The 19,991-nt window shown below is 50.8% G+C and overlaps 1 long non-coding RNA gene across 1 annotated transcript; it reads left to right on the forward strand.

The window, feature by feature from the left end:
- The first annotated feature begins 1,806 nt into the window (after positions 1 to 1,806).
- LOC121819585 (uncharacterized) lies at positions 1,807 to 19,989 on the forward strand. Its single transcript, XR_006059816.2, has 4 exons — positions 1,807 to 2,493; positions 3,488 to 3,623; positions 8,047 to 16,247; positions 18,986 to 19,989. It is a non-coding gene; the product is annotated as an uncharacterized LOC121819585 (long non-coding RNA).
- Positions 19,990 to 19,991: the final 2 nt, after the last annotated feature.

The following is a 19,991-nucleotide window of genomic DNA, read 5'->3' on the forward strand; positions in this document are numbered from 1 at the left end:
AACCCACCAGACTCCTGTGTCCAAGGGATTCTTGAGGCAAGAATAATGGAGTGGGTGGCCATTTCCTACTCCAAAGGATCTTCCCAACTCAAGGATCGGGCTCAGGTGTCCTGTGTCCCCTGCATTGACAGGCAGGATCTTTACCGCTAGCGCCACCTGGGAGCCGTTTCTGTGATTAGTCATAGGAGTTCCCTATATATGTTTGATACTGTTCCTCTGTCAGTCCAGTGTGTTGCAGAAGTCTTCCCCTTGTTTACAATTTGTCTCTTTACTTTCTTCAAAGGAGCTTTGATTAACAAAAAAGTCTTAATATATACAAGCTGATCAATATATTGTTGTATAGTGTACAACATCTTGGGCTTCCCTGGTGGCTCAGATGGTAAAGGTTCTGCCTGCAATGCAGGAGACCTGGGTTTGATCCCTGGAAAAGGGAATGGCAACCCACTCCAGTATTCTTGCCTGGGAAATCCCATGGACAGAGGAGCTTGATGGGCCATAGTCCATGGGGTCGCAAAAGACTCGGAAACAAACAAACAAAAAAAAGACTCGGAAACAGCTGAGTGACTAACATACGCATAGACTGCCTTGGTGCTCTTTACGGGGAAATCTTTCTTCTATATTTCCCACCAAGACATTCAAGCTTTATTCAAGCTCTTTTTTCCATATTGTCCTTTCACCCACATGAAGCTGAGTTTTGTGTGATGTAAGGATCCAACTTAATTGGACTCCCACGTCCCAGATTCTCTTATGAGATACTCTCCCTTCCCCACTAATGGACAGGCCTTCTCCACTTTGGAGCACAATCGCTGACCTGCGTCGGCTGTATGGAGGCATTTAATTCCAGTCCATTGGTCCACGTGTCTCTCCCTGGGCCTCTTACTCAATTATAGGTTCTGTGATGGCTCTCGGTATCCGGTAGGGCAGGTAACACCACCTTGTTCTTCTACAGAAGCATCCTTGCAACTCTCTGCTCTTCCAGATAAAAATTTGACTCATCAAGTTCCAGAGGGGAGTCACAATCCTGTTTGACTTTGACTGGGGCTGTTAAAACTTCAGGTGGGGAGAATCAGCAAGCATCTTGAGCCCCAACCTCACTGTCCATGAATATGGTACACCCACCATCCCTGTTACCTCCTTAGAATCTCAGTAAGCTGTTTCTGTTTCCCTGAAGGGCTGAGAACATCAATTGTTTCATTTATTACTCTTCTCTGATGCAGGGGGCCCTCCATCTGATTTTCTGTTTTACGACAGCATACTTGTTTTCACTTTGAGGGTCGTTTTCATGCATGGCATTTTTTTAAAATTTCTGTTTCTTTTCTGAATTTTGTTTGGTTCTGTTCACATGGCTGGCATATTTTCCTGCCCAGTTTGCGATGCAGGTCAAGCTCCTGGCCTATCTGCCCTTCTGTTCTCGCTCTCAGCGGAAGCCATGGTTCAGAACTTTTTCCTGGTGAAATGATGGGTTTCTCCAAATCTGATCTTTTTCATTCCAGCCCATTTTCTCAGGAACATCAACAATAACGGTGGCTCAGATGGTAACGAATCTGCAATGCAGATGACCTGGGTTTGATCTCTGGGTCGGGAAGATCATCTGGAGAAGGAAATGGCAACCCACTCCAGCATTCTTGCCTGGAGAATCCCATGGGCTACAGTCAACTGGGTTGCAAAGAGTCGGACACAACTGAGCGCCTAACACTCAATGATAAGGCCAGCTGAAGTACCCTGTCTCCGATAATGAGATGAGTCCCCAAGTCCCCTGAAACCTGAGGCCACCACTTCTCCCTTCCCCTCCTTCCCTAGTTCCAGCTCCCCTTCCAGCCTCTCCCAGGGAGGCAGCTGATGGGAGGTGGGGGCCACTCTGTCTGTTGCAAGTGCCTCCCCAGGGGTAAGGGGCAGTCCCCTGCTCAGGTCATTCTGCCAGCAGGTGCGGGAGTGTGTATCATGTTCTCGCAATGGCTGCAGCGGGGGTGGGGGATGCCAGGAACAGAATTCCCAGCCACCCCCTCTAGGCTGTCTGGCGCCTCCATCTCAGGCCCAGGTCATTCTCAGAATTTTCTTAGCATCCCCCACTCTGGTGCCTCTGGGCCAGTCTCCAGCAAGAGCTGAGATTTTCCTTGATCCTGGACATCAGGCCTGGGATCAGCCTCAAGAGCCCAGAGGTCATTTAAAAATGCTCTGTGCCATGGAAACTTTCCAACATGCCCTGCAGTTAAGAATGCACAGTGACCCGAGGGCCATCCCCAGACTCACAGTGACGCAGGTTACACTCTCCTCATGTCCATAATGCTACCCACGCTTGCCGTGACCTTATAAGGTTCATGTTTACCCCAAAGTCACGCCCCTCATCCAAGGTGTGACATTCTTCTTACAGGACAAGCCTGACCTCTGAAACTCACCAGAAACTAGGATCCCTTTCATTCCTTGCCTCCCAGCCTTTGGGGCCCTACCTGCACCTCTCTATCCTGAGGGTTCCAGCCTATGTCACAGCGGCAGGTCAGGAGCTGGGACCTCAGTTTCCCCGTCTGTATGTCAAAGGGGCACCAGTCTGGCTGGGGGTGGGGAGGGTCCACAGGCCAGATGCGGGAGGATGGGATTAATTCCCCCAGATCTCTCTCCCCACCCCCTGTCTTTCCTACTGTCTCTCCATCTCTCTTCTCTGTCTCTCCACCATCTTTTTCTCTCACTGTCTCTCTCTGTCCGTTTCTCTGTCTCTCCTCATTTGCCCCTTTCCCTGTCTCTCATCCCTATCTCCCTTCCTGTCTCTCTCACCTTCTCACTCCTTATCTCCGTGTGTCTGTCTGTCTGTCTCTCACTCTGTCTCACTCTTGGTGTGTCTCTCTCCCTATCTTTCTTCGTTATCATTTTTTATTGGCGTATAGTTGATTTAAAATGTCAGTTTCTTGCTGTCCAGCAAACTGAACCAGCGATTGTTGTTGCTGAGTCACCAGTTGTGTCTGACTTTGTGACCCCATGGACGGCAACACACCGGGCCTCCCTGTCCCTCACCATCTCCTGGGGTTTGTCCCAATTCATGACCATCGAATCAGTGAGGCCCTCCAACTATCTCATCCTCTGTCGCCCTCTCTTCCTTCTGCCTCCAATCTTTCCCAGCATCAGGATCTTTTTCAATGAATCGGCTGTTTGCATCAGGTGGCCGAAGTATTGACTGGAGCTTCAGCTTCAGCATCAGTCCTTCTGATGAGTATCAGCTATGCGTATACATATATCCACTCTTTTCCCACATAGGTCATTACAGAGTTCTTTTGTTTAATATTAATTTATTTGACTGCATTGGGCCCTAGTTGAGGCAGGCAGGCTCTTCACTGTGGTGCAAGGGTTTCTCTCTAGTTGTGGGGTGCACCACGGCATTTGGGAATCTTGACTCCCTCACCAGGGATCGAACCCATGACCCCTGTGTTGGAAGGCGCTCCCTCTTTGTCTGTATCCCTGTCTCTCTCTTGTCTCTATGTCTCCCTCTGTCTTGCAGGTTTATTGAGTCCACTGTCTGACCTCCCTGCAACCCTTACCTCTCCCCTGGGACCTCCAGTCTGAGCTGGAGAGAGATGGATGAGCTCTTGCTGAACCTCCACGAGAATGGTTGACAGGCTGGACTTTCTGATGAGGTCAGAATTACACACACTGGGTCCAACCTGGGCCTGGCCGCCTTGACCTGACCCTGTGAAACCCTCCCCCCTCCTGCTGGTCACACTGCTGAGTCCCCAAAGCAGCCTCCCCAGATCCCCTTGCCAGGCCAGGAGCTCCCCCACTGGTCACCCTGAGTCCAACTCCTGGTGGTCCAGAGACTCCAGGATCCCAGGACACCAGCCTGGGGCTCCTCACCACCCCCACGATCGTTCTAGAATAGAAGCAGCCCCAGGACTAGACCTTGGTCAAGAGGCAGCTGTGCACTGGGGTGAGGCTGGGACAGTGCTTCTGCCTCATCAGGGTGGTCCTGGCCTCGCAGGGCCTGTACATTAACAGACTGAGCATTTTGTGAGCGAGACTTTAAGTTGGCTTTCATTAGTATAAAGTAAATAAACGCGTCAGAAAGATACTCAATCCAGCCCAGGCTTCATTTATCCTATCCTGACAGCACCTACTGCATCACCCTCAACCCACCTGATCCCCACAAGAGCCCCACGCAGCAGATGGGGGCCATTACCCCCATAGTACAGATGAGAAAGCTGAGGCAGCATCTCAGGGCAGCTGTGACAGCTGTGATGTCTCTATTTCCAAATGGAATGCTTTTTAGCCTTTCTTCTGTTTTTATATTACGGTGTGCTCACATATCTTTCACAAATGCTTCATATATAGCATGTTTTTATCGACAACTTAAAACACAGGTTTTAAAAAAATTATTTATTTATTTGGCTACACTAGGTCTCAGCTGTGGCATGTGGGATCTTTAGCTGTGGCATATGGGATCTAGTTCCCTGACCAGGAATCGGACCCAGACCCCTTGCACTGGGAACGTGTAGCCATTGGATCACCAGGGAAGTCCCAGATGTCTTTTATTTTGAAGGGAGGAAAAGAATATTTGCTGGCTCATCTGGACTGCTAGAGTATATAGTGAGAAATGGAGTACAAATGCAGGGTACTGGAAATGCATTTGAAATAAAGAGATCAGAAATTTAAAACAACCAGGGAAACATAGACACTGCTGTATCAAAACCTCATGGTGACCACAAATGAAAAAATCTAGATTAGATAAACACACAGGAAAGGAAAAGGAATCCAAGCACAGCATGAAAGATAGTCATCAGATCACAAGAGAAAAGAACAAAAGAGACACAGATGTATAGAACAGACTTGTGGACTCTGTGGGAGAGGGAGAGGGTGGGATGATTTGGGAGAATAGCATTGAAACATGTATACTATCATGTAAGAAACGAATCACCAGTCTAGGTTCGATACAGGATACAGGATGCCTGGGGCTGGTGCACTGGGATGACCCAGAGAGATGATATGGGGAGTGGTGGGAGGGGGTTTCAGGATTGGGAACTCATGTACACCTGTGGCAGATTCATGTCAATGTATGGCAAAACCAATACAGTATTGTAAGTAAAAATAAATAAATAAATAATAATTTTTTTTTCAAAAAAAGAGAAAAGAACAAAAGAGGAAAGGAAGAAAAGAGACCTACAAAGACAAATCCAAAATGATTTAAAAAATGACAATAAGAACATACGTATTGATAATTACCTTAAATGTACAGCAGATTAAACGTGCCAATCAAAAGACACAGACTGTCAGAATAGACACAAAAATGAGACCCATATGTATGTTGTCTGCAAGAGCCTCTTCAGATCTAGAGACACATAAAGACTGAAAGCGAGAGGATGGAACAGGTATTCCATGCAGATGGAAATCAAAAGAAAGCTGAAGCAGCAATACTCACATCAGACAAAAGAGACTTTAAAATAAAGATTGCTAGGAAATTCCCTGGTGGTCCAGCACATGGGACTCCAGTCTTTCACTGCTGAGGGTGCAGGTATCTAGGAACCTGCAAGCCACTCAGTGTGGCCCATAAATAAAATAAAAATACTGTTACAAGAGATAGAGTAAGATAGCACTTTTCTTCCTTACACAGACTTCCAATAATAGTGCATTTAGGGTTTTGTTCTCATGTTGCCTCATCCCCTCTGACCCTGTCCCCCATCCCCAAAGTCTCGAAATGAAATATATACCTGCTTTTAAACATTTTACTTATTTTGGGCCGTGCTGGGTCTTCGTTGCCACATTGTTGTTTTCTAGTTGGGGCAAGCAGGGCTGTTCTTTGTTGCAGTGCACAGGCGTCTCACGCCGGGGCCTCGCTTGCCGTGGCGCCCTGGCTCTGGGGCACAGGCTCAGTAGCTGCGGTGCATGGGCTTAGCTGCTCTGCGGCATGTGGGATCTTCTCAGATCAGGGATCAAACCTGTGTCTCTTGCCTTGGCAGGCAGATTCTTTATCACTGAGCTACCAGGGAAGCCCAGTATATACCTATTTTTAAGGTCTGCTTGGTTAGGTTATAATTCACATACCATAGAGTACAGTTAGATGAGTTTTGACAAATGCATAGTCTTGGAACTGTAAATCTGGATATATTTCCACAACCCCAGAAGTTCCATTGGGCCCCTTTTACAACCAACTCCTCCCCGACTGCGGGTATACAATAAGTGATGAGTCCTGAGTGAGCTCTTTCATCTTTTGCCACTGGATACAGAGAGTCAGAGTTAAAGATTCAACTGGAGGGAGATGGGGACTTGTTATGCCACAATCCCCCTTGGCTGAGCCCAGAGTGAGCCCAGGGCCTGGGGTGAGGGGTCTGCCTGCAGACAGCCACAGTTGGCCAAAGTCCCATTTTACAGCCAGTACTACTGAGGCTAGAGACAAATGCCTCAGTGGGTCCTGTGGCCTCAGTTCTGGCCCTGGATATTGGGTTTTCATCTCCTTATCTCAAAAGTGAAAATTAAGAGACTTCCTTGGTGGTCCAGTGGCTAAGACTCCAGGCTCCCAGTGCAGGGGGCCTGGGTTCCCTCCCTGGTCAGGGGACTAAGACCCTAACGCTGCAACTAAGACCTGGTGCAGCCAAACAAATTCATTAAAATTAATTTTAAAAGAATTTTTTAAAAAGGAAAAGTGGGTGTTGTTATACACTGAATGTTTATATCCCACATACATGTTAGTCGCTCAGTCGTGTCTGACTCTTTGCGACCCCATGAACTGTAGCCCACCAGGTTCCTCTGTCCTTGGAATTCTCCATGCAAGAATACTGGAGTGGGTTGCCATTCTCTTCCCCAGGGGATCTTTCTAACTCAGGAATCGAATGCAGGTCTCCCACATTGCAGGCAGATTCTTGACTGTCTGAGCCACCAGGGATAAATGCCCCCAAAATTCATGAACTGAAATCCCAATCACCAGGTAAGGAGATGAGCCTTTGAGAGGTAATCGGGCCATGAAGGTGCAACTCCCATTGATGGGATTAGTGCCCTTCTAAGGCTTGAGAGAGCCTGTTTTGTGCTTTCTGCCATGTGAGGATGTAATTAGAAGGCAGCTGTCTGCAAACCAGGAATTGAGCTTTCATCAGACTCCAGATGTGCTGGTACCTCGATCTTGGACTCTCCAGCCTCTCAGACTGAGAAATAAATGTCTATTGTTTAAGCTACCCAACCTTTGGTACTTTTATCATAGCAACCCAAACTAAAATCTGCCGCATCCTGGAGTCAACTACAAGTCCTCAGCCAGCTGTTTCTTCCTCTGGATCCTGTTTCCAGCTAATGGGGCTTTTAAAAAAGTATAGTTGATTTACGATATTGTGTCAGTTTCAGGCGTACCACAAAGTGATACAGTTACATATGTATATTTCAGGCTGTTTTCCATTATACGTTATTAGACGACATTGAACATCATTTTCAGACTCTTTGTGGCCCCATGGACTGTAGCCTGCAAGGCTCTTCTGTCCATGGGATTTTCCTGGCAAGAATACTGGATCAGGTTGCCATTTCCTCCTCCAGGGGATCTTTCCAACCCAGGGATAGAACCCATATCTCCTTCATTGGCAGGTGGACTTTTTCCGCTAGCTCCACCTGGGAAGCCCTATAGTTTCTTATGCTGTACAGTAAATCCTTATTGCTTACCTATTATAGCTTATCTATTTATATCATAACGTCCTATACTTCTCGTATATCACTCCCACCCTCCCTTTCCCCTTTGGTAACCATAAATTTGCTTTCTATGTCTGTGAGTCTGTTTCTGATTTGTATATAGATTCATGTGTATTATTTTTTACATTCTGCATATAAGTGATATCATATAATATATGCCTTTCTTTGTCTGACTTACTTCACTGAGTAGGTCCTATTGTCCAGGTCCAACCTTGTTGCTGCAAATGGGAATATTTCATTCTTTTTTATGGTTGAGTAATAGTCCACTGTGTATATATCTTCTTAAGCCAGTCATCTGTGGACAGTCACTTGGGGTGTTTCCATATCTTGGCTGTTGTAAACAGTGCTGCCGTGAACATTAGGGAGCATGCGTCTTTACAAGTTCGCTTTCATCTTTTCCAGATATAAACTCAGGAGCGGGACTGCTGGGTCATATGGTGCGTGAGCACACTTGCTAAGTCGCTTCAGTCACGTCTGACTCAGACTCCATGGACTGTACCCCACCAGCCAAGAGCACTGGAGTGGGTTGCCATGCCCTCCTCCAGGAGATCTTCTCAACCCAGGGATGGAACCCTCATCTCTGAGGTCTCCGGCATTGGCAGACGGGTACTTTACCACTAGCGCCACCTGGGAAGCCCGGGCCATATGGTAGCTCTGTGGGTTTTGGTTTTTTGTTTGTTTGTTTTTAAGGAAGCTTCATACTGCTTTCTATAGTGGCTACACCAATTTATATTCCTATTCCTGATGGTTTTGCGGTGGGGGGGGGGGTGGCTATTGGCACTCATAGCTGTCAACAGCTATTATTATAGGGGTTGCTATCATTGCCCCCCAGCCCTGGTTCTTGCCTCTGAGACCTCCCAGCTGGACACCCTGAAGCCCTTCTTTCTTCCTCCTGACCCCACCTAGCAGCCTGCGTGCCCATCCCATTCCTCCTGCGTCTTCTGAGGTGGCCAGGACATCATGGGAGAGCAGGGTATGCCCGGGAGGCAGACGACTCCGGAAATTCCAGGGCAGAGGCAGGGCTGGGTGCTGTTTGTCTTGCCCTTGCCAGGGCAAGGTCTCCGAGTTTGTTCTGGGGCTTTCATCCTTTTCCATGTGGGTGATTCAGGACACAATGTCCTGCCCAACTTGCCACTCAACCTTGGTGATCCTAAACCTAGCCTTACTGACTATCTGTGGGAGTCTGCAAATTGTTGAAGCAACTGCGGGTGGTATGAAAAGAGCCCTTGAAATCATGTTCCCTCCCACTCTGGGACCTTTGCACATGCTGTGCACTCTGCCTCCAACTCTTTTCCCTCTGTTTATACCCATATATCTCCCTTTCCTGGTCTCTGTCAGCTCCCTTCAGGAAGCCCTTCTGGAGTCCACGCTGGTGGTCCTAGCCCTTGGCGGGGGAGGGGGGCGGGGGGGGCGGGGAGTCTTCCCTTGGCAGGTTCTGTCCAAGTTATAATTTCGCATTTATCCATCTCCTTTGTTTATGAAGAGTCCTGGGCAGGCAAGGATTGGGGTACTTGGCAAATAGTAAGTATTCAATAAAGAGTGATGGGATCCATCATTGAATTTGATAACTACTTATTGAATCCCATCTTCCGTTCATTCAGTAACTCTTTTCTGAGCCCTGCAGGGCACCAGGCCAGACTCTGACTTCCGGGAGACATGGTGAATGAAGAAATTTGGACTCTGGGAGATGGTGAGGGACAGGGAGGTTTGACGTGTTGCAGTTCATGTGGTCACAAAGATTCGGACACAACTTGGACCCCCAACCCTCCTGTGGACCCCTGTGGTCCAGAGGCTCTTGCAGACAATTCTAGTGAAACTCTTGAGTAGTGGAGCTGTTCCTGTCACCCAGGCTGTGGTCCTCAGAGACAGATGATGTATTTATGAGTCAATCATCAAAACAGATCCATTCCCCTGAGCTCGTAGGGGAGACAAGGATGGTGAGCCATCAGCGGTACCACTTTCTGTTTCTGGCCTGGGATCCCCTTAGGATGCTCACAAACTCCATTGGTTGAGGTTTCATCAAAGGGAGGTCAGGGAGTTCCCTGATGGTCCGGTGGTTAGGACTCGGCATTTTCACAGCTGGGTCCCTGGTTCAGTCCCTGGTTGGGGAACTAAGATCCCGCAAGTCACATGGCATGGCTAACAAAGGGGAGTGAGGGGTCAGGTTTAGCAAATAAACACCTAGGCACTCAGTTAACTTCAAATTTCAGATTAAAAAATGACTTTTTTTTTGGTATAACCCCAAATATTGCATTGTCTATATTTATATCAAAATTGATGTTTTTGAGCTCTGGTGCCAGAGAAGATACTTGAGAGCCCCTTGGACACCAAGGATATCAAACCAGTCAATCTGAAAGGAAATCAACCCTGAATACTCATTGGAAGGACCGATGCTGAAGCTGAAGCTCCAATACTTTGGCCACCTGATGCAAACAGATGACTCATTGGAAAAGACCCTGATGCTGGGAAAGATTGAAGGCAGGAGGAGACGGGGACAACAAAGGGTGAGATGGTTGGATGGTGTCACTGATTCAGTGGCATGAACTTGGGCAAACTCTAGGATATGGTGAGGGACAGGAAGGCCTGGCGTGCTGCAGTCCATGGGGGTGACAAAGATTCGGATACAACTTGAGGACTGAACAACAACAATACTAAAATTAAAAAAAATTTATCTGAAATTTAAAGTTAATTGGGTATCTTGTACCTTGATGGAACCCTGATCCATCATTGTACCCATTTTACAGATAAGGAAATGGAGGTCCAGAGAAGTTAATTCATGGCACAGCCAGGGATGGGCAGAAGAATTCAAGTGGGACAATGAGACCCAGTGTCTTAGTACTCAATTACTCAATTCTCCCCTCCAAAGAGCCCTGCCTGAGGACAGGGGTGGGGGTGGGGGAGGAGGTGGGGAGAGGGTGTTTGAATGAGCCAAAGCCCCACCTTGCCTGGGTTGGAGGCACTTTTCTCACTCAGGCTCCTGGCACAGAAGAGGTGTCCCTAGACCAGGACTCTCTGCAAACAGGAGGAGCCTGTCCCACCATCTGGATTCCTGCATCCGGAAGCAGGGCGGCTGGTCTCCTGTAAACAGCCGGTCTCATGTCACTGTAAACAGCTGGTGTCTAGCGTTGTTGTCACAGTGCCTGAGTCTCAGTGTGATTGCCCTGTGACTCGATACCCTGCGGCCAGCCCCTGTCACTGGATACTTGGTAAACAGTATTCTGAGAATGGGCAGCAGCGCGCCGCCTGGCCAGCACTCCGTCAGTACCAGGGCTGGTGGCTGGGTCCAACTTAAAGGCAGATCCTGACGCCTCATTAGCCATCTCTGCTCATTTTGTACTGATACTTTGTAAACATGAAGTCCTGATACCTGTTACTTGTCAATGATCAGACACTGTGAGTCATCAACAGGCCCTAATGTTTCTTAGCTGGAGACCTGGAAGCACTTTAAACAGAGCTCTGATACTCTGTAAACAATGAATCTTGATACTTCGTTACCCATCGTGAGCCTTATCCAGGGGCTGGCAAACTGCAGCACTGGCCAGACCTAGAAAGGGCTTCATCACTTTTCCATGATTGAAAACACACCAAAAGAAGACATGTGACCCGTGAAAGCTACACGAGGGGACTTCTCTGGTGGTCCAGGGGCCAAGGCTCTGAGCTCCCAATGCAGGAGGCCTGGGTTCAATCCCTGGTCAGGGGACTGGATCCCACACCGGCCACAACTAAGACCCAGTGCAGCCAAATAAATAAAAACCAACCAAACAACAAAAAAAAACCTACATGGAATTCCAATTTTAATTTGCATAAATAAAGTTTCACAGTCACACTCACTTATTTGAGTGTTGTTTGTAGCTGATTTCAAGAGAGCCGAATTGACTAGTTGCAAGGGATGCTGTATGGCTGGCAGAAATGAAAAGATTTATAATGTGGCCATTAATAGAAAAAGCTTGTCAACTTTTGATCTAAGCTCCCGAGCAGTGGCTGTTCACTATACTATCCTGTTAGTGGTCAGCAGTATATGACATTCATATACTGGGCCAACAATGAGTTCAATAGTTTCCGATGTTCATATACTGTGCAAAAAAACAAGTGCAGTGGTCCATGATGTTCATATACCATCGCAAGCATGAGTAACATTCAGCCTGACGTGCTGACACGCTGGGTGCAGGGAGTATTTGGTTTCTGACAGCAGTCAATGTATCCCAAGACTGTGTGAACAGTCAGTATTGACACGTGGGACTTCTCTGGTGGCTCAGTGGTTGAGAATCTGCCTACCAGCCATCCCTGATCTGGGAAGATTGCACATGCCTCTTGGCAACGAAGTCCGTGCACCGCAACACTACTGAAGCCCCCGCGTTCTAGAGACTGTGCGCCCTGCAGCAAGAGAAGCCCCTGAAGCGAGAAACCGACACGCCGTAGCTAGAGAGCAGCCTCCTCTCGCGGCAACTAGAGAAATCTTGTGCGGAGCAATGAAGACCCAGCGCCGCCAAAAATAAATAAATAAAAATTAAAAAGAAAACACTGGGGAATGCAACCAAGATGAGATCTAAAGGGTGACAGAGAATTAGGCGGAGGAAAAACAAAGGATCTTGGCATACTCAGGCAGGACCTTGAACCCTGAGCTGAAGAGCTGGATTCCAGAGGGTGAGGGGGAGCTATGGCTAGAGTGTGAGTGAGTAGAGGAGGCGCCTGCTCAGCCTGGGTGCAGGACCTCTCCCAACCTTGGACTTCCCACTCATGCTATGAGCTGAGGAGGCCAAAATAAGGACCTTTCTAGGCCTGGAGCCTGGAAGGAAAGGGGGCTCTGGATCATAATGGGGAGGGGTTTATGAGAGGCCAGTGTGTGAATGACTGAGCAAGACCTTTTGTTCGCCCCACCTCCCCACCCCCCAAACACCAAGCACCCTCTGGGAGAAGGGGACAGCAGGGATGTGGAGGCCAGGGGGAAGGCCGAGGACTCTCGCTTAAGGAGACATCCTCTGGGTAATTGCATTCTCCTTTGTTACCGCATGTTCACTGAACACTTGCTGGGTAAATCAGCCCTGCCCTCTCAGAGGTCCCAGTACAGAGGGGAGGTGGAGGACAACCACAAACCCTCAAACACGTTGTAACTGTAAATTGTTGGGAGCGCAGAAGAAGGGCTAACAGAGAGAATGAGGCAGGGCAGGTTTGATCAGGGAAGCCAGGGCTTCTGAGGAAGGGATATTTGAACTTAGACCTCAAGGAGAAGGGGAAGATCTTGTGAGGAGTGAGGGAAGGGCTATCCAGGCAGGGGGAACAGCAAGTGCAAAGGCCCTGAGGTGGGACTAACTAAGTCTGTTGTGATGGAGGCTGTGGGGGCGGGGCCACACTGGACCTCAGGGGCTTTGGGGAAGGTGTATAGGGGATGGTATCTGAGCCATGATTCTTCGCTCCCAAGGCTGCCCTGGGGACACCAGCGAGAAACTCCTACCGCATTGCCTGTGTCTTGGACTGTCTCGGGTTCATTTCTCAAATGAATCAGCCTGGCATGGAGCTGATGTGAGCCAAGGCCAGAGGGGCTGGAGGTCTCTTCCAGGCCTCCTCTGGAAGGGGAATTTCCAGAACACAGAGACCTCTCAGCGGAACGGAAAAGTTTTGCCTGCTCTTTTAACTATTGAGTTTGGCAGGTCCTGAGGGTGATAAGCCAGCAGGAGTTACCTCCTGAGAATCAGGCATGGCTGGGAGACCTGAGCCAGCTCCAGGAAGTCAGCATATGAGAAACATAGTCCTGCGTACCTGTCTGAGTGATGCTCGGCTCCTGAGAGGCCTCAGCCCTGACCTGTCTGGGGGGGATAGACATGGTCAGATACAAATGCCCTCAGTCCATGAGGACAGAACTGGGACAGAGCAAAGGGGTACTGGAGATGGGGTTTTAAAGGATGAGTAGAAGTTTGTGAGCAAGAAAAAGATATCCCAGGAACATGACCCACGGAAGGCCCCAGTTTGGCCCCACTTGGCTCCTGTGAGTGAATGACCTAGACTGTCCCCAGCCCTCAGGTGTTTTTCTCACTTAATATGGGCAAGGACAAAGCCTCTGAGATCTGGCCTGTCCAAATTTGAGTCCAGGCTTCTTCACTTTCTCACTGACTGAGTGAGTGAGGCCACACCAAGACTGGCCCCAGGTTACAGGAGAATAAACTGAGGTTTATAGAGGGATGCCTCTCATCCTAGGATGCAAAGGGAAATGGTCAAAGTGGGGGCTTGGGGGAGGAGAGGGAGATAGTCGAGAATCAGGAGAGGGGGTGTCTTGCCCAAGGCCAGTGTCCTGAAATTGGAAAGAAGGGGAGTAGGGGAAGGAAGTAGCTGGCATAGCGTGTGCAAAGGCCCTGAGGCAGGAACATATTTGGTAGCCTACAGGAACAGCAAGAAGGCAGGTAGGCCAGGAACTGATGTGTGAGTGGGAGACAGACGGAAAGGAGAATGGAGGCATCACACGGGCTATGCAGGGCCTTGGGTTTGGAGCAGGGAAGAGGTGGTATCCAGAGAGACCACTGACAGCTGAATCAGGACTTACCTGGGGATTTAGAGGCCTGGGAGGGAGGTCACTAAATAGGCTCCTATCTGCCTGCCTATATTGACACAAGCCTGCGCAAGCCAGTACCCTCCAGTACAAACTAGTGCTTGCTAGGGCACACCAGTACCCACTGCTGATAGACACCCACACCTAACACCTGGACCCAGACTCACAAATGCACCAATCAGCCCATATCTGCTTCCCACATTGACTGAGATGCAGATCACATTCGAGTACCCACAACTTGTGTGCACACGTCTCTAAGCGATGGCACAGACAAGACAGACACACAAGCACACGCAAATGCTGAGCACGCTGGTGGCTCCACCTATCTCCCCGCCGCCTGTAAACACACGTGTACATGTGCACACCCCCCAGCCTGCGTCACTAGGAGGCTCAGGAAACGCTGCTGGGGGCTCCCTTGAGAGCTGGCTTCCTGTTTTCAAAGTGGCTGGGAACTGCTGATGGAATGTTCTGGACAGGCCCAGCCCCTCCCCCACTGCTTCAGCAACCCTCCCTCATCCAGCCCTGCAGATCCCGCACTCGCTCTGTACCCCAGTACTGACCCTGACCTCTAGTGAGATCCGACGCCAGATGAGGAAACTGAGGTTCAGAGAGGTGCTGTCACTAGCCCAAGGTCACCCAGGAAGGAAGAGATAGTGCCTGGAGCCCAGACCCTGAGCTCTAACCTGCCTCCCACTAGACCACCATCCCTGGAGGTCCAGGATTCACAGACGGGGAATTGCCCCTTCCTGCCTGGACCATGGCCCAGTGCCTCCTGGCTTTAGGGCCACCGCCATGCAACCCTAGGCTCTCCTGCCCCATGAATCCAACCCTCCCATTCACCACTCACTCTCCCCATCCCATCCCTCTGTGTCCCCCAAGGAGTGTCCTCCCTGTCATAAACATTAATGAAGCTTCAGTAGCTGATAAGGCAGACCTGGCCTCACCTTCTGGGGGTCAGTAAAAGACTCAGCGCGGGAACAAATAAACAAACACAACCACAGCTGTCCCTGAGCCCCCAGGATGGCTAAGGACATGCTTGGCTGTCTCTTGTCTGCTAGGGTTGCACAGGCTGTGCCCTCTGCCTGGGATGTTCTTCTCAAGCTCCCTGGCAAACTCTTCTTCATCCATCAAAGCCCCAACTCCAGTGTCCTCTCCTGCTCCTAGCCCTCCTAAGACCCTCCAGCCCTCATCCTTCTCATCTGGCCCACCCTGACTTCACAGGGTGTTTGTGGTCCTCCAGACTCTGTTATGCTGTCCTTGTCATGACTGGTAAAGAGGACCCTTGTCATCACCTCCAGGGAGTCTCCAAAGTCCCACAGTGATTGGCCCAGCCAGATTCAAACGCCCATCCCTGAATCAATCTCTGAGCCTGTGGTGACAAAAACCTCTAGTTGGCCAGAGCCAGTCACCTCTCTGCATCTGGAAGCAGGAAGTAGACCTGGCTCCTTCTGCCCACCAAAACGTGAGCAGGGAGAGTAGACGCCCTCAGGACCGTTTTGCTGCGGGCTCAGGGGTCCCCTGCCTGCTGCTTCCTGGCTGGGGAGCCTTGGGCCAAGTCGCCTGTTCTCTTTTCCTCAGTTTTTCTACCTGTGAATTGGACTCAACATGGTTGAGATGTAGGAGCGCTGAGGGGCCATCCAGGCGCTCCCCTCCCCACCGCACACACTGTTTAGGGGCCCTGTTGACCGTGTGCCCCCTTCCCCATCCTTTCTTGTTGCTCTCTGTGTTCCCTTGAGATGGGGCAGCACAGCGTGGCAGGCGCTGCTGGCTGCTGGCTGAGTCACCACTTCCTCCTGGGCCCCGTGCCCAGCTCGATGCTTTCTGGGGACTTTCCTGGCCTTCCCCGAACATCAAAACAAGGTTGGGGGTGGGGGGTGACTCCTGGACCAGCGAAGCAAGGGCAGAGGTGCGTGTGGACAAGATGGAGTATACCCTGGCGTGGATTCAAATCCCACGTCCTGTCCCCACCTGCAAAGAAGCCATAGCCTCCTCAGAGTTGAGGGAGCCCACACGTGCACACCCCACACACCCTCAACCAGGACTGGGAGCGCCCAGCGCTGGGGTGAGTGCGGTCATTGCTGGCAAACCTGTCTGCACAGGTGCTAGCGGGCGCGCGTTAGAGGGTCTGCGTCAGTGGTTTCTCAGCTGCGTGTGCTCGAGTCTGCGGGCCCATTTGTGTATCTCTGCTTGTGTGTGTGTGTGCCTCGTGGCTGCCCCTGTGTGTAGAGCCCAGTGGGCTTAAAGGACAGACAGACCCAACCCCTCGTTGGAAAAAGGTGTCTCTGGCGGTACAGGGAATTCCCTGGGCAACTGGGAGACTGGGAGACTCCTGGTGTGTGGGGGGGGCTGGGGTGGGTCAGGCAGGCTGAGATGAGGAGTCACGTGTATGAGCCAGAATTCAGGCTGACGACGTCAACTCTAAAATAGTCACCAAGCCCTAATGGCACTGCGGATATAGTGGGGTCCTGGGGCAATAGGTGAGCAAATCAACAGGTATGGGACTTCCCGGTGGTCCAGGGGTTAAGACTCCGTGCTTTCAATGAAGAGGGTGCGGGTTTGATCCCCAGTCGGGGAATTAAGATCCCACATGCCACGTGGCAAGGCCAAAAAACAAAAAACCAAAACCCCTAAACATATAAATATATAACTCTGGGAAGGGCAAAGGTCAGAAAGCAAATGCATCAGAGCGGGGGCAGGGGAACTAAGGAGGTGCTCTGGCCAAGGGACGGGAAGGTCTACAAGGGAGAAGGTCCTGGGACCATCTGGGGAGAGGGAGCTCCCGATGGAAGCCTTGGCAGGTGCAGAGTTCTTGAGGTAGGGACCAGCTGGAGGAGGGGCCCCATTCAAGAAGATCTAAGCCCAGAGCAAGGAGGGGAGGCGTTAGGGGCCAGCGCTGGTGGGGAGCAGGGCCACCAGGACGGGCTGTCCTGTAACTGGAGCCGGGCAGGAACATGTCCCCCTGCCCGCCCGCCCCCAGTACTCCCTGCTCGGGACAGAATGTGCCAGGGGGGAGAGGCTGGTGGTGGCTGGGCCTGGTGGCTGGAGCAGGGCGGCTGGAAGATTCCTGAACAGCAGCCCGGCTGGGCCGGCTGCCAGTAAGGGCAGAAAACAAGCAGCAGGCACCCTGCCTGCCTGTCACCCATGCCCTGGGCTTGGCGCAGCCAGGGCCAGAGAGAGATGGTAAAAGAGCCAGGGACAGAGAGAGGCAGAGGTGGTAAGTCAGACAGAGACGGTAAGAGCCAGCGAGAGAGCGATGTGAAGAGGCAGAGATGGGGGAGGCAAAGACGGTGAGAGGCAGAAGCAGAGAGAGAGACAGCAGTGAGAGACAGAGAGGCCTGGCCTTGACTCTAAGCTGGTGACAGTTCTGATTCTTGGGGGTCCTGGGAATAAACGTGAAGCAGTGACCCTCCTACCCCCTTCAGAGTCTTTCTTCACACCAGAGTAGATGGGGAGTCCCCTCCAGTCACTCATACCTGCTGTGTGCTGGGACCCCAGATACGCCCCTGACTTAGCCCCGCTCTCACGGTCTCAGCCAAACAAGTGAATATCTAAATACAAATTTCAGAGACTGACGAAGGCAAAGAAAACATGGGACAGGGGGATGGGGGAGGGAATGATGAGGGGTGGTGACTTTAGGTTGGGCTATCCCTGAAATTTAAGGCTAGTGTGTAAAGAGGGGCCAGCTATAGGGAACAGCCTTTTAGCAGAAGGAACGGCATGTGCAAAGCCTGGGGTCAGCTTGGGGTGTTTGAGTAGCAGCCAGGGATGGAGGGGGAAACTGGAGGGAGAGGTGGGTTGTGGTCTTAGAGGACCAAGGAGGGGAGGGAGTTTATTTCAGAAGAACATTTGGCCACACTCCTCTATACTCTGTGGGCCCCACACAACATCCAGGGAGTTCCCTGCATCCTGGGCTGCCTGGCCTAGCTCCATGCTTGTTGTCATTTATCTGAACCAGAAAATCCGCCTCCTTTAGGGATCAGGTTCCAGAGAGTTGCAGACGCAGGAGTCCTGGGGACACGAGGTAGCTTGTCCTCCCAAGCCCCTTGGGGGAACCTTTCATAGACATGTACCCACATCCACTGTTGCAATAAACACCTCAGTCTCTTCTTCGTTTGGGAACATGAATCAGGAAACTGCAATCTTGCATCTTCCACAATCCAGCTGATGGGGAACTCAGCCCCACCTGAGGCTGCCATTTGGGGATCTGGGTAACCGCGCTATAGGAACATCTCCTGCCTGCCACTGGGCCCCCAGGAACCCCAAGTCTGACAAGTTCCAAGCTTGATGGCCAATCAGCTACCCAGGGCAGATACTGCTGGACTGGGAGGACTAGGTCGATCCCAAGACCAGGAGATGTTGGGAATCAGGGCCTAAATTTAGACCAGGGAGGAAAGTGATTGATGTGAAGAGGAAGTGTCCAGAGTCTCAGATGGGGAAACTGAGGTTCAGAAGCAAGTGACTTCCGAACTCATCATCACAGAGAGCAAAGCCTGAACACTGCGTTCCCAGGTCCTGCTCCAGGCTCCCCCCAGTCCTCAATCCTGCCCCTCAGCCCCACACGTGGCCACCTGGGCTGCTAGATAATTTTCACTGCTTTGGGAAGACTGGTGGGCAGAAAGTCAAGGCTGTCTCGCGTGGTCTAATTGGGCCCCGCCCAATGGGGCGGGGCCTCTGGCCTTGGGAGGAGCCTGAGTTGCAGGGATTCCAGCGTTCCAGGGCCATTTTCGAGTAGCAGCTGCAGCACTATGTGACCCTGGGCAAGCTACCTCATTCTGATGGACTCACTTTCCACACCTGCAGCTCCAGAAAAGCGACAACCTCCAGGCCACTAGAGCTGCCCTAGAGTTCTGTGGGTACTCAAACAAACCCTGTACAAGAGCAACCACAGCCACCTGAGTCCCAATTATCAGGGGATGGAAATCACCCAAATGTCCATCAACAGAGGCTGAGTGGATAGTAAAACGTGGTGCATCCACACAATGGAATATCACTTGGCCATCAAAAGGATCGAAGCGTGGATTCCTGCTGCAACAAAAGTGCCTGAACTTCCTGCTGAGTCAAAGACGCCAGACACAAAAGGCCACATATTCGATGAGCTCATCTACATGAAATGTCCTGAACGGGCCAAGTCAGAGACCAAAGCAAGCAGATGAGTGGTTGCCTGGGGCCTAGGGAGGAGGAACGGGGAGTGACGGCTCATGGGGACAAGGTCTCCTTTGAGGCTGATGAGCATCATTGGGAATTATAGGTAATGGTGGCACAACATTGGAAAGGTCCTAAATGCTAGGCCCACTTACAAATGCCAAATGAATTGAATCTCAGTAAAAGTGGATTCAATCCCTGGGTCAGGAAAATCCCCTGGAGAAGGAAATGGCAACCCACTCCAGTATGCTTGCCTGGGAAATCCCATGGACAGAGAGAAGAGCTTGGCGGGCTACAGTCCATGGGGTTGCAAAAGAGTCAGACAAGACCGAGGGACTAAACAAGGACAACAAAAGCAACAACCGCCCAGACTCCACAGACAGGCAGGATCCTCCTGCCTCTGGCCTCCCTCCCACCTGCTCGGCTCCACTCTGTGGACACAGATGAGGCCTCCGCCAGCTCTGCCCCGAGCCTTGCAACTACACTGAGGGGAGAGATGTGGACAGCCTCCCTCGGTGTCCTCGAGCCTCAGCTTCACCTTCTGGTCAATGGGCCCCTCAACCCTCCTCAGCCTGGAGTTCCATCTGAGATCCAGACCCAAGATGGTGGTCAAGGCCACCCAACTTTCTCAGCACCTGGGGGCAATAAACCACTAAGTCCAAGC

The sequence above is a fragment of the Ovis aries genome, chromosome 5 (genome assembly GCF_016772045.2).
Source record: "Ovis aries strain OAR_USU_Benz2616 breed Rambouillet chromosome 5, ARS-UI_Ramb_v3.0, whole genome shotgun sequence".
NCBI lineage: Eukaryota > Metazoa > Chordata > Mammalia > Artiodactyla > Bovidae > Ovis > Ovis aries.